Source organism: Diadema antillarum, unplaced genomic scaffold, assembly GCF_040938485.1.
Source record: "Diadema antillarum isolate AM-2024a unplaced genomic scaffold, OU_Dant_1.0 seq00000783_RagTag, whole genome shotgun sequence".
NCBI lineage: Eukaryota > Metazoa > Echinodermata > Echinoidea > Diadematoida > Diadematidae > Diadema > Diadema antillarum.
The window spans coordinates 690,001-703,348 of record NW_027271671.1 but is presented as its reverse complement, the minus strand read 5'-3'; the positions used below and the strand labels follow the sequence as shown (position 1 = coordinate 703,348).

Sequence of the window (13,348 nt, the reverse complement as noted above, 5' to 3'; positions counted from 1 at the left end):
GTACGAAAAACGTAAAACAGACTTGAAGATCAGATGGTAGTGCATGTTACTGTTAATGTGACTTTGAAAGTGCATGCAAATGATTCTTTTCGCCGGCACAGTAATGCACACCAGTTTCGATTCCGCGTCGTAGGACTAGGTCAAGAATATTAATGTTTTCACATCCCCTCAGGTTCATTTCTATATACACGCAAAGAGAGCTGCATTACGTGTTGATATCTTGTTTAGAGAGTATAGTGTCACTGCCAGTTTCAAAGGTCACTATGAGCACAGCACCTCCCCCAAAGCAAAACTGGGCATAATGACTTCACCCCGTTCACTGTCATAAGAAGTATAATATTACCTCTATGTGATAATTACAACATGACAACATAAGGAAATATTGACAGAGTGGGTTGAATGACTCTCACTAATGGCATACACGAGTAGTAGTATTCCATTTTACTTTGTTACCTTTTGCTTTCATGTTTGTTAATATTTTGTTCTCTCCAGGGATGTGTCGAATAATGAAATCGAAATTGTTCATCCTGGAACATTTTCCTCTCTCATCAATCTCTACAAACTGTGAGTAAAAAAAAAATCGAGAATGTTCTTGTGACGTTCTTTTTTTAAAGATTTTAAAGGCATTATTTACCATTTGCAGATGAAACAAAAACCCAGCTTTAGTATTTCAAAAATAGTTCTGAAATGTGAGTTATGGATAGAATATAAACCAATGTGAAAATTTGAATCAGTATAATTAATGTTAAGTATTGTTAAATATACAAAATGTGAACAATACTTACAATAAAAATGTTTCTAGACTGAAATAACCGTCTACAGTTATGGTTTAGTGAGAAAAATAGTGATATCTCCTTATCATTTAGGCTTTATTCCGAAATTTTTACATGGTAGGATGTTTTGCGATACAATTGACCTCGTTATTATACGCATATGCATCAAATGTGATATCTTGAACATTTTTAAATCATTGCTCCCAATGATAAACAATACCTTTAATCCTAGAATTCACGGAGTAAAGAATGGAGCAAGCAGACAAAGATGTTTTGATAACAAAGTTCATCAATTTGTCAATTCTTAAAAAATCAAAACAAATAGCCTTTTTACCATACTAAAAAAGTCATTCTCTACCAATGCACTTCAGACACTTTATGTCTAAGTGCATATTTTGTGCTCATTAAAACTTTTGAAAATTTGTGAAAACATTGAAAAGACCAGCACTTGTCTCAATTTGTGTATATTTTTCATCTTCTTTACAAATATTCAATCGGGAATGATTAAATCAGTGGGATGTGTCTTTTTCGTTTTTTCTAGTAAATTATATCACGTAACAATGTATGTGGGATTTGGAGAAGAGCGAGTGACATGCACACGCTTCGGCTTGTAAAATTGGGAAAATAATATTACGTTTTTAGACCGACGATACCAACTCGAAGATTCTGTTGTGCTGTATAATGCTTCTTATACACACAAGTATACCCCACATTTTTTTTTTTGTATTTAGGTGATGCCAGAAATAAAAAATCAGAGAGCATTTGAACACTATCTTCTCCAAAAGAGTAAGTTAGCATATTATAAGAATTTGTTTATCTATCCTGATGCTAAATGTTTAAACTTTAAAAGTTATGAGCCAGCGAGTTAAATATTCTTAATCGTGCTTTGCTTCTACACAGAATAATGGCAGAAAACAACATCAAATTTCTTCAGAATCGCACATTTGACGGTCTTGTGCGTTTAGTCCATCTGTGAGTACTCCTCTCTATCAGTTGACCTGATTATTTGGGCAGACGATATCTCTTCTAATATGCACATACGTATTCGAAACCTTGGATTTGGATATGAAAACAGCTTGATGACTCATAACCGAGTTACGAGCTCATGTTGCAATTAAGATGTTTATGACTAGTGTCGTGTGCCCAGTCATTCATATTCTGGGAATAAGCAGGTCAAGTTTGTTTTCTTTGGAATTCCTCAGTTGATATTCATACGTATGCATGTACTCCGCAAATAAAAAAAAAATGCAGAAAATACAGAACTAAAAAAACAAAACAAAACGCGACTTACAGTGAACACAAGTCATGGTGTTGCTTGTCAATATTTTCTTATTGCCTATATTGTACGCACAGTATAGATTATGATTAACGTTTCCTATTGGTCTGCAATTGCAAGAAATGTCTCAATCTGGGCAGTCATATTTGAATGTGTAGTTGCAAAATGTAAAACTTGCTGGAACCCCTGCTTTGGAAACTGTTGGGAAATACCATGCTGACAGAAAATGACTCTTCTGAAAAGATTTTAGAATTACTGTCAAAGAATAATATTCGAAAGAAAAAAAATTGTGATTGTGTGGGTTAAGTCGTATTTCCCTGAACACTGACCAATGCTTTTCCTTGTTCATTTAGTATTTTCCTTTTTTATTTCGTTCCGTCTTTCTCCTCAGTGACCTTAGCGGAAATCCGCTTCATCTGATCTCACCTGGAGCGTTCGCCTCGCTGAGGGCGCTGCCAACACTGTGAGTATATCCTGGCCCCTCCCCCTTTTAAATCATTCCACCCAAAATGTTGGTCTTTGATTAACCATTCATGCGCACTTTGAGTTATGAGCCCGTGGAAATTCCCTGATCACCCACTTCCTGATTTATTTGAGAACTTATTATAGTAGATGCACAATATAAATGTCCTTTATTATTATTATTATTATTATTATTAGTAGTAGTAGTAGTAGTAGTAGTAGTAGTATCATTTATTGAGCTTTCAGTCTCGAATATCAATATCACATTATTCAGAACCAGAACATTACAATGAAGAGTTTACCTAAAACCATGTAACATTTATGAATTGCTCTATTTAACGTTGCATTTAAAAGACATCGAAATGGAAACAATCCTCTCGAAAGTTGATCCCTTCAGAGATCAAGTTTTGTTATTGAGACTTTCCCCAGTTGACATGTTGAGGAATGATTGAGAAATCAATGAATCAGTGATTTATAAGTGTGCCTAATATAGTATATCACTACAAGACAGGATACCAGAGACAGATATCTTTCCGAGAACGTTAAGAGGGCATATAACCCCCTTTCTGATCCCCCGTAATTGTGAGCCTTCCGTCAACAACTTGCGGAAAGTCGTACCTAAAGTTCCTGGACGTCTTTTTTATTCGCACCAAGGTGATACCTCCTTGTTCGCACCATCTGTGTAATTTACACCTTGTACCGAGTTTCTGGAACACTACAAACACACGCACGAACGCGCGCCCACGCACACGAGCTTGTTCAATGGAATGTGAGGGAGACATCCTGAAGAAACAAAAGGGAACAACATACATGTACATGTATTAGAATCTCTAAATAATAGCAGCAAAAACATACAAACTAGGATCAGCTCAAGAGACATAGATACTACTATCAATTAATCCATTAAATACCAACAGGACTCTTCCTTTTTTACCAATTTCGAGTTTATCGCAAAACAGGGATATACCTGTTTCCCTTTCACTAGCTTACATCGATACTATCTCCACTGTCTCTACTCAACCACACTTCACATTTTTCTTGCAATTTATGGTCACAAGAAGTATATTTCCGTGATACCATTTAGTGTGCGATGTGATTATTTACGTTGTGTACTTTTAGCCATTTAACAGCCGCTGGGACATTATCGTTTCCTTTTTCTATTCTTCTTTTTTTCTATTTGGTACTCCTTTCAGGAACTTATCTTCGTTGGACCTAAACACACTTAAACCTCGAACGTTCGGTGGACTGACTTCCGTCAAACACATGTAAGGCAATACCCACAAGTGTTTATATTGAATAAATGGTACGTAGTTTAAAATGTACTATACCAGATATATGCCCGATCCACGCGCACTTAACCCAGGTAAGGGTTTGTACATGTAGAACTGCATGTATTGTAGGCTAATTATGCATTTGGGCCGTAAAGTCTGGTAACGTGCGTGACCTCGAATGGTCGATGGATAGATTTCCGTAGACACGTGTAATCCAATCATTTCATGAATGGTGCCTGATCACGGCTGTACAGTACCAGATTATGTGTATGATACGTGCACAATTAACTCAAGTGCAGATAATTGGATTTAGGGTAATCATGCATTTTGAGTGCATAGTTCGGAAAAAATGCATGACAGAGCAAAAAGCATAAAGAACATTATACAACGCTTAGCGCTGCTCCCCGTTAAAAATTCATGGTTATTGTGCACGACCATACACCGTGACGAACACAATGAATGTCTCATGGAGTCAATCCATCTTATCGCAGATTATAATTATTATACAGTATTTTAGAATTTTTTGATGTAATCAAGTGAATTATGAGAGTGAAATATTCAAGTGATTGTAGTTAAACTTATAGGTAAAATCACTTTTAGACTAACAGTCGAGGAGTATATATCATTATTTAAATTCTTTTGTACTGATATTTTCTTGGACACAATCCCATATGATATGTATGCTCTCTCCAGTGACAGCGTTCTATCCATGATCACAATGTTGATAAAAAACAGTTATGGATATTTTGTAACATTATAGTACGCTTATGATATGCATGTGGAATGTTTGGAAATGGAAATAAAAATGAATGAATGAATGAATGAATGAATGAATGAATGAATGAATGAATGAATGAATGAATGAATGAATGGATGAATGAATGATATATTCTTCACACCGTTCGTAAACCTTGGCTGTTTGCATCTTTGTTTTCACAGCTCACTGAGGAATAATCCTCTCTATAAGGTCGAGACAGGAGTATTCCATTCACTGAACATGACAGAAACACTGTGAGTATCTGACTGATCAAGCCTCATATTCACTTACCTGGAAGGCGCCGTTCACTTTGTATCCTAATTCAAACATTCTGTAGTCTGTTATCCGTTTGGCAACACATCTGGTTCCGTTTATTCATTTTTTTACCATGTATCGAAGTATTCACTATGAATCCTTTGTCAACGTACACCACAGGCTAGATTCTGTTCTATCCGTTTTATATCAGGTTTCTAGATCAATACACGGTGTTTTTTTAATTTTCTTTTGATTCTTTTAAAAGCCCTGGTTCAGTCGTTTCCGTCATGTAGGATGTCAATAATTTTTGTAGAACAATCTAAACATTCTCGATCTTTTTTGTAATGGCTCCATACCAAATTATGTGTATTTGAATCTTAAAACCCCAAAACAAACAAAAACAAAAACGTTGATCTTGCATCTGCTTATGAGTAAGACTTTTGTTACTCATGACTGACTTTCTGATATTTGAAGTGATTTGTGATACACTTTCTCTCCATCCATAGAGATATACGTGGGTGTGACGTAACATCATTTCATCGCGATGTGTTCAATGGCTTGGTCGAGCTGAACACACTGTAAGTCAATCGTTCTGTGTATGACCATGCTGTCATTGTGTTCAAATTGTGGGTGTTTGTGTGAGTATGCCTGGTATGTATGTCTCTAAATACTTACGTGTATACGATCAGTTCAGAGTAATGATTAGCGAGCTTGACATCTGAGACGCTAAACCTACGACGCAACTATTAGGCCAACAAGAAATATTGTGCTCATCCTCGAGACGGCTGTTCCCATCGCCCAACCGGGGAGGAGACGCGTCATTAGCATTAGCGTTGCAGGTCCTTTAAAGCTCGCGACTATTTCAAGTTTATGACGCTGTAGATATATATACCAAAGCAAGCCTGCTGGTAGCATTGTAGAAGAGTAGGCTTACATATTTATCACCGTCGTATAATGGATAAGACGCCAGATGATTTTTAACGAGAAGGTTGTAGGTACGACTCCCCCTCTGTGTCTTCATCAATGGACAAAGTTTATGTCTAGTATGGCCCCCTCAACCTAGGTTTATAAGTGGGTACCTAGCAATGCTCGGGTAATCATAACGCCAGGGGCTTCAGGAAGAGTATAGTGGCACCACTTATACACTGCCCTGGATAAGACCATGGCATTATCAATATCAGCTTGCTTCCAACTGTTTGCCTCCGCAAATGAGATACACGTTTTGCCGACGCAGTGTGCTTGTTTGTTTGGCAGTCAGCAAAATCTTTACAAGAGACATGACAAATTTTGACGAACTCTGTAGGGAACCATAAAGATATTATAAGCCAAATTTTAGTTGATAATCTAAATTTGCATCTGAACCAGCAATTGTTTGAGGATTCTGTATCACTGCAAGGGCAGTTTCAATATCTTACTTTGAAATTCCTCGAAGAATGTTCGGGTCCTGGTCGAAAAACATACGACAACTTTATTATCATTATTTCTATAAGTCAGTCAAAGCTTATCCGCACACCAGCAGTGGTCAAGATGCAGCCGTCTAACATACTTCAGTTTTTAGGTTTCGCGAAAAATAACAAGAATGGTCCGAAAGTTTCAAGACAACTGCTGGGAATGAGCTTCCTTGACGGAGTCCTGTTCTCTTCGAGCAGTTTCTGTTTTACTGATGTGGAAAAAAAAAGACACAGATAAAGCATTCTCCTAGAATCCGCTTTCATATTTATGAAGCTAGTTGACGATTGCAACTTCTGTATAATTCTTATAATTCTTCGGTATTTCCCCATATTCTTCAGTACTATTATGTACGAAGAGATTTGCGATGATAAACTTTCCCTGTATATGCCCCTGTATATAACCCCGACGCCTTTCCGACCGCAAACCAATATCGCGTCATTGTAAATCATGCACCCTTGGTTTCAACTCTGTCCAACTATCAAGATGTAGACACAAAGAAATATCCATATGAAGCTCTTCTTCCAAGTCAATCAATTGTTTACTTGAAATTATTCTACAGTAAGATTTTACCTGAACTACAGTGTACTTACAAGTGCACTTTATTTGTAAATGGTCTTATTTTTGTATGGACACTCTTATTATCGTCAATGAAACGTATTGATGTAGTTGTGTCACTGCCATTAGTCTATCTTTGTAGTGTGTGTTAGTCTCATTGAAATCATTGAGTTGGGTCACAATACATTGCACTAAGTTAGTTTTCACGATATAAGAATAATACAGAAACTGGCTCTTGAATCTTGATTCAAATCAGATACACTGACGACTTCGTGTTCTGTTGCCTGGTTCACGACTCGACTCACTGCGAGGCTCCGATCGATCAGTTCTCCAACTGCCAGGACCTGATGAGGAACAAGTTCCTCCGTGTCGCCATCTGGCTCCTGGGCCTCAGTGCTCTGGTGGGGAACGCCTTTGTGATGGTGTGGCGCTGGCGAACGAGGCACAAGGAACCCACCAAGAGGGTGCAGACTTTTCTCATCCTCAACCTAGCCCTTAGCGATCTCCTTATGGGACTCTACATGATCATCATAGGCAGTGCCGACATGTACTACAGGGAGGTAAGAAACTCGTGACTGGCAAATGACTGGTAGCAACCTGGCTGTGGCGGAGTGACAAAGCCCCTGTGTGCTGCTGTTGTTGGTGTTTTCTTCTTTTTACCTCTATTTGGGTTGTCATGGTGATTATGTGGAAGTAGGACTGACCCTCTTTGAGAGTTTTGTGTGATCGTCATTAACACATACGAACAAACAGTGATTTCATTCCTTTTATTTCACTTCACTTATTTTCCATTTCGAACAAAAATTATACACAGTCATAAACACAACGTAATTGTATGAATACAAATAACCGGGGGGCCAAAAGCTAAAAACAGAGGTCGAGTTGCACTCTCTCTACAAACTAAGTAGACCATGCTTATTTTCAAGTTTTTATTGTAACAAACAACATTCCACTGGTCTACCTCAAAAAATTTGTTGCGAAAGCTTCCAAATCCAAGATGGCGTCCAAGATGGCCGCCATATTTACTGAATTTGTTATTTGAAAGATAGAATTTGATTGAAAGATCAGATTTCAACAAATGTGATGTCATATGAAAGAGAATAAAATTTTCTACAAGTTGATACCATTTTTGTGGGTTATTGTGATAAGTGGATTGAGTTTTTTAAGGAAAAAACACTCATTTTTTGATATTTTTCTGAAAAAAGGAAAATCATGAAAATGCTTGATTCAGCATAAATCAAAGAAAGACTGAAGGATTATCTTGAAACGTTTCAAGAATTTTGTTTGACATATAATTAATATTGGGAGAAAATTAGGGGTCAGTACCGTTTTTGGTTCAGGAGTTATAATGTCTCAAACTTGAAAACTCACTATGTAAAAATGGCCACTTTAGTTGTGACAATACCTTGTTGGTCGTAAAAAGAGCCTGCGCGCGTCAAGACTACTACACGCACCTCTGACACTGGCGTTTGTAGCAGTGCCAGTGGTGCGTGTAGTAGTCTTGGCAAACGCAGACATTTTCTTTGACAAACAAGGGTTTGTGCCTGCAAACTAACTTTTCATACCAAGTGGTAGCTCAGGTGACGCTGATTGCTATTATTTCAAAGTAGATTGTTCTGAAGCAGATGAGATGAAGCAAAAATATCTTTCAAATAGAGGTAGAAGCTTGAAACAACCTTGCTATAGAAAGTTTAAAACAAAATCTGGATCAATCACTCAAAAAATTCAAGATTGCAGGCCATCAAAGCTGACATAGTGTATAAAATTGCGCCAAAGTAAATGTATTATTTTGTTTTTGATACAATTTTGTCTGTTGTGCTATCTTAAACCGTCTTAGGTTTTTATGGACACATTTTTAGAACCAGTGATATTCTACTCTCCGAAAAAGAAAAAAAAAACCCAAATCGAGTGGAAGTTTTTGCTTTTGATGTGAGGAGTGAATAACAAGAAAACGGTGAATTTAGAGTAAAATTGGAGTGACTTTTGAGTGAAAATGTTCATTTTCACTCATTTTAGAGTGACCTTAATAGGCAGGGCTCCACACTAACTTTTATTTTTGGTGGCCCAAAGGTAAATATCCGATCTTTTTTGGTGGCCCGATCAGGCCAACTATGTTCTTCATTTCTGACATTTTGGTGGCCCGACGTGCGTTTTTGGTGGCCCCGGGCCACCGGACCACCGTTAGTGTCGAGCCCTGCCTTAGGGATCACTTGTCACTCTTCGAGTGATCCCCGAGGTCACTCTAAAATGAATGAAAATGAACATTTTCACTCTCGAGTGATCCTGATATCTAATATGGGAAAGCATCTACCAATGGCATAAGCTCAGATCAATTGTGACACTATAACCCACATGAAATCAGCCTAAAAACAATGTAAGAAAATCTGGTAACAGAAAATACAGTTTCAGCATGCTTATTTGTAAATGTGAATATACAGCACGAATAATCAATTTTGACAATGTTATTCGAAAAATAAACTGAAAAGTAATTTCGCACAACACATTTCGCACAACAAAGTTGAGAAATTGCCGCCATGTCGGATTATTATTATTATTTTTTTTTTTGGGAGGGGGGTTCGGATCAGAAGGGCTTTCAAGGAGATCTACGGATCAGACATTATTACACATATACCATCATCATTCAGGCGTTTTTACAAAAGCAGAGTAACATACAAGTAAAAAAGCATATCTTTGATACAGAAGCATTTCTTTTTTTATCAAAGATTAGGCCTTACCCTAACACTGGAATGAGCTCCACCCCCCCCCCCCAAAAAAAAGACCCTCAATATGGTTTACACTAGCACAATATCGTTCGGATGTATAGGAACATGTAATAGACAGCAATATAAGAAGATTAAAAAAACATATCAAATTATAAGTTATAAGTTGAGATTTAACTTTGACGCAACACACTAAAGGTATTCTACCATTGGGAGAGGTATCACATTCGATTTATATGTGCAGGTTAGTTGTATTACAAAACATTCTACCATTAAACATTAGTATCTTCATTGCTTTTCAAGAAACCATAGCCATAACTGTTGACAATTTAGTATATAAAAAAACATTCTTATCAGATCTATTTAGTATATCTGACAATATTTAGCATTAATTATACTGATTTCAGTTTGTACATTAGTTGTTCTATCCCTAACTCACAGTTTAGAACTAGTTTGAGGAATTAAGTAAAGCTGGGTTTTTGTTTTACGTGCACTAATGATAAATAATGCCTTGAACGACAACCTCGATTAATTACCGCCATCTTGAATTTTGTGTGGATACTATTTTTATCGCTAAATATTACACATTGGCAAAATTTGTGCCAAATTCCAAGCTCCTATCTCTTTTTGGAAAATACTTTCTGTTCAATTTTATCTGCCTCAGAACAATCTACTATGATGAAATGCTACAGTAATAGCGATCAGCGTTACCTACCACTTGGCATGAAAAGTTAGTTTGCAGGTACTTGCAAGTCACTAGACCGTTACAGTATTACATGTGACCATGTAAACACATTGTATGCAAAATTTATAATGCATAAATGTAATTTTTCAAGTTTTAGACGTTAACTTGTCAATAGTGTATGATATTGCCTGTAATTCCAGAAATATGAATTATATCTCAATCTCAGTAAATCTCAATCTCAATCGCAGGTTTCAAAATAATTATTCAGTTCTTCTTTGATAAATACTAAATAATGCATTTTCACATTTCTTCCATTTTTCAAAACAATATAAAAATATGGATTCCCCCCCCTCCCAATTTATCACAATACACAGCTAAAGTGGTATCAACTTTTAGGAAGTTTTACTCTCCTTCATATGACATCAAATGTGTTGCAATCCAATGTCTCTATCAAATTTTATGTTTGAAATTTTAATTTCAATAAAAATGGCGGCCCTATTGCACCGCATCTGTACTTTGGAGGTTTTTGCAACAAATCTATTGAGGTGTACTTACGGAACATTGCTTAGTATGCTTAATATTATGTATGGTCTTGTTTATAGAGAGAGTGGAACTCGAAAAGTAAGCACGATCTTGGATTTGACCCTCTGTGACGTCTTTGGGAACAGATGCGTGTAAATGCATATTATGTAAAATGGGATTTCAAGTTTGAGACATTATAACTCCTGAACCAAATACAATAGTGACCTCTAATTTTCTCCAAATATTGATTATATGGGAAACATGTTAATTTCTGCATGGTTTTCATAAACATTTTTAATTTAATTTTTTTAAAACTTTTTAGAGAAATATTCATTCTGAAAAAAATGTCTCCGTAAAAACCTAAGATGGTTTGAAATAGCATTAAAATGTTCAGAATATATAAAAACCATACAAATAGACAGCAAAACAGACAAAATTGTATCAAAATCGAAATGATACATTTACTTTGGCGCAATACACTATGCCAGCTTTGATGGCCTGCAATCTTGAATTTTTTGAGTGATTGATCCAGATTTTGTTTTAAACTTTCTATAGCAAGGTTGTTTCAAGCTTCTACCTCTATTTGAAAGATATTTTTGCTTCATCTCATCTGCTTCAGAACAATCTACTTTGAAATAATAGCAATCAGCGTCACCTGAGCTACCACTTGGTATGAAAAGTTAGTTTGCAGGCACAAACCCTTGTTTGTCAAAGAAAATGTCTGCGTTTGCCAAGACTACTACACGCACCACTGGCACTGCTACAAACGCCAGTGTCAGAGGTGCGTGTAGTAGTCTTGACGCGCGCAGGCTCTTTTTACGACCAACAAGGTATTGTCACAACTAAAGTGGCCATTTTTACATAGTGAGTTTTCAAGTTTGAGACATTATAACTCCTGAACCAAAAACGGTACTGACCCCTAATTTTCTCCCAATATTAATTATATGTCAAACAAAATTCTTGAAACGTTTCAAGATAATCCTTCAGTCTTTCTCTGATTTATGCTGAATCAAGCATTTTCATGATTTTCCTTTTTTCAGAAAAATATCAAAAAATGAGTGTTTTTTCCTTAAAAACTCAATCCACTTATCACAATAACCCACAAAAATGGTATCAACTTGTAGAAAATTTTATTCTCTTTCATATGACATCACATTTGTTGAAATCTGATCTTTCAATCGAATTCTATCTTTCAAATAACAAATTCAGTAAATATGGCGGCCATCTTGGACGCCATCTTGGATTTGGAAGCTTTCGCAACAAATTTTTTGAGGTAGACCAGTGGAATGTTGTTTGTTACAATAAAAACTTGAAAATAAGCATGGTCTACTTAGTTTGTAGAGAGAGTGCGACTCACTCGTTAAGTAAGCGACTTTTTGGGGTTTGGCCCTCCGGTTAAAAGTATTTCAAATATTTACATCAGCACGTAAATAGTTACTAAGGTAACAAACTTTAAACAAAGTCTTATAGACCTGCTACCGTTGTAGTTTATGAGATAATGGGTAATTAAGTAGGCTGTTGGAAATGGATGAGACTGCTAAAAACTTGCTTGTATATTACAGTCCTCCTCAAAAAACAAACAATAAACAAGCAAACATGTGGGCAGCCCTTCCTGCTCGTAAAAAAGTGTGAGAACCAAAAACACTTTGTATGTGCCGCATTCAGGAAAAAACATCCACAGAAACAAGGAAGAGGGAAAGAGAAGACAAAAATTAAAAGACAGTGCGAACAAAGCAAATACATGGATTTAAAGAAGTGGAGGGAACAAAAACAAGTAGTGCACGCATGATCTTCTCAGTGCAGAAACTGCTTGGGACCAGTCAGAAAGAGGCAATTTGTGTCTGAATAGAAAGAATGTATGTATACGTCAACTGGTGTCAACAATCATATAAGTGCATAGTCATTATAGCATGCGATGTCTTTAAAGTGAGTGTTTTCAAGGTGACCAGAATGTTTTTGGGAGCAGTAAAGACTCCTGTTTCCGTGGTGAATCTCAGGAAGTGGCGACATGTAGAACGAGGAAATAAGAAACTGAAACTGCCCGACAAAGTGATACCAGGGGATTTCTGTCAACTGTTTCCATAGTAATTAAGTCCTACTGTGAACAGAATCATTGGAAAGAGCAATGTCACGACACTATTACCTACACGTGCAGATCACGATATGGACATGCTGAGTACTAGTATTCGCAAAGTGAGCCGTCAGGGAGGGGGTGAAAAGTTGCAGTGTAGTGATCGATTCTCCACATGGTTTATACATTTATCAGGGAAAAACGGATTGCGCCATGATTTATTCTTTGTTCGTGAAAGGGAGACTCATCTCGATATTTTTTCTTCCATGATAAAGAACCAGTAAGTCCCGGTAGATACTTCAATTAATTTCAAATCACATTTTATATCCATTCTAGGTAATACATGACACAAAGTGAACACATACAAGTTAGGAACTATTAAAGGGTAATTGAATAACACAGTCAATACAGTTGCAAATAAGTAAGACATTCTACAAGCAGACATGCCTATCTAAAGTAGACAAGTATATAAGGTATAAACAATATGAATTGTAAGCTATATACAATCTGAAGACACATGACATTTAATATGACACAAAAATGCAAAAA

At 36.5% G+C, this 13,348-nt stretch overlaps 1 pseudogene; it reads left to right on the top strand.

Annotated features, from left to right (window-relative positions):
* The window catches only part of LOC139739124 (uncharacterized), an 87,160-nt pseudogene that overhangs the window by 57,447 nt on the left and 16,365 nt on the right, over positions 1-13,348 (top strand).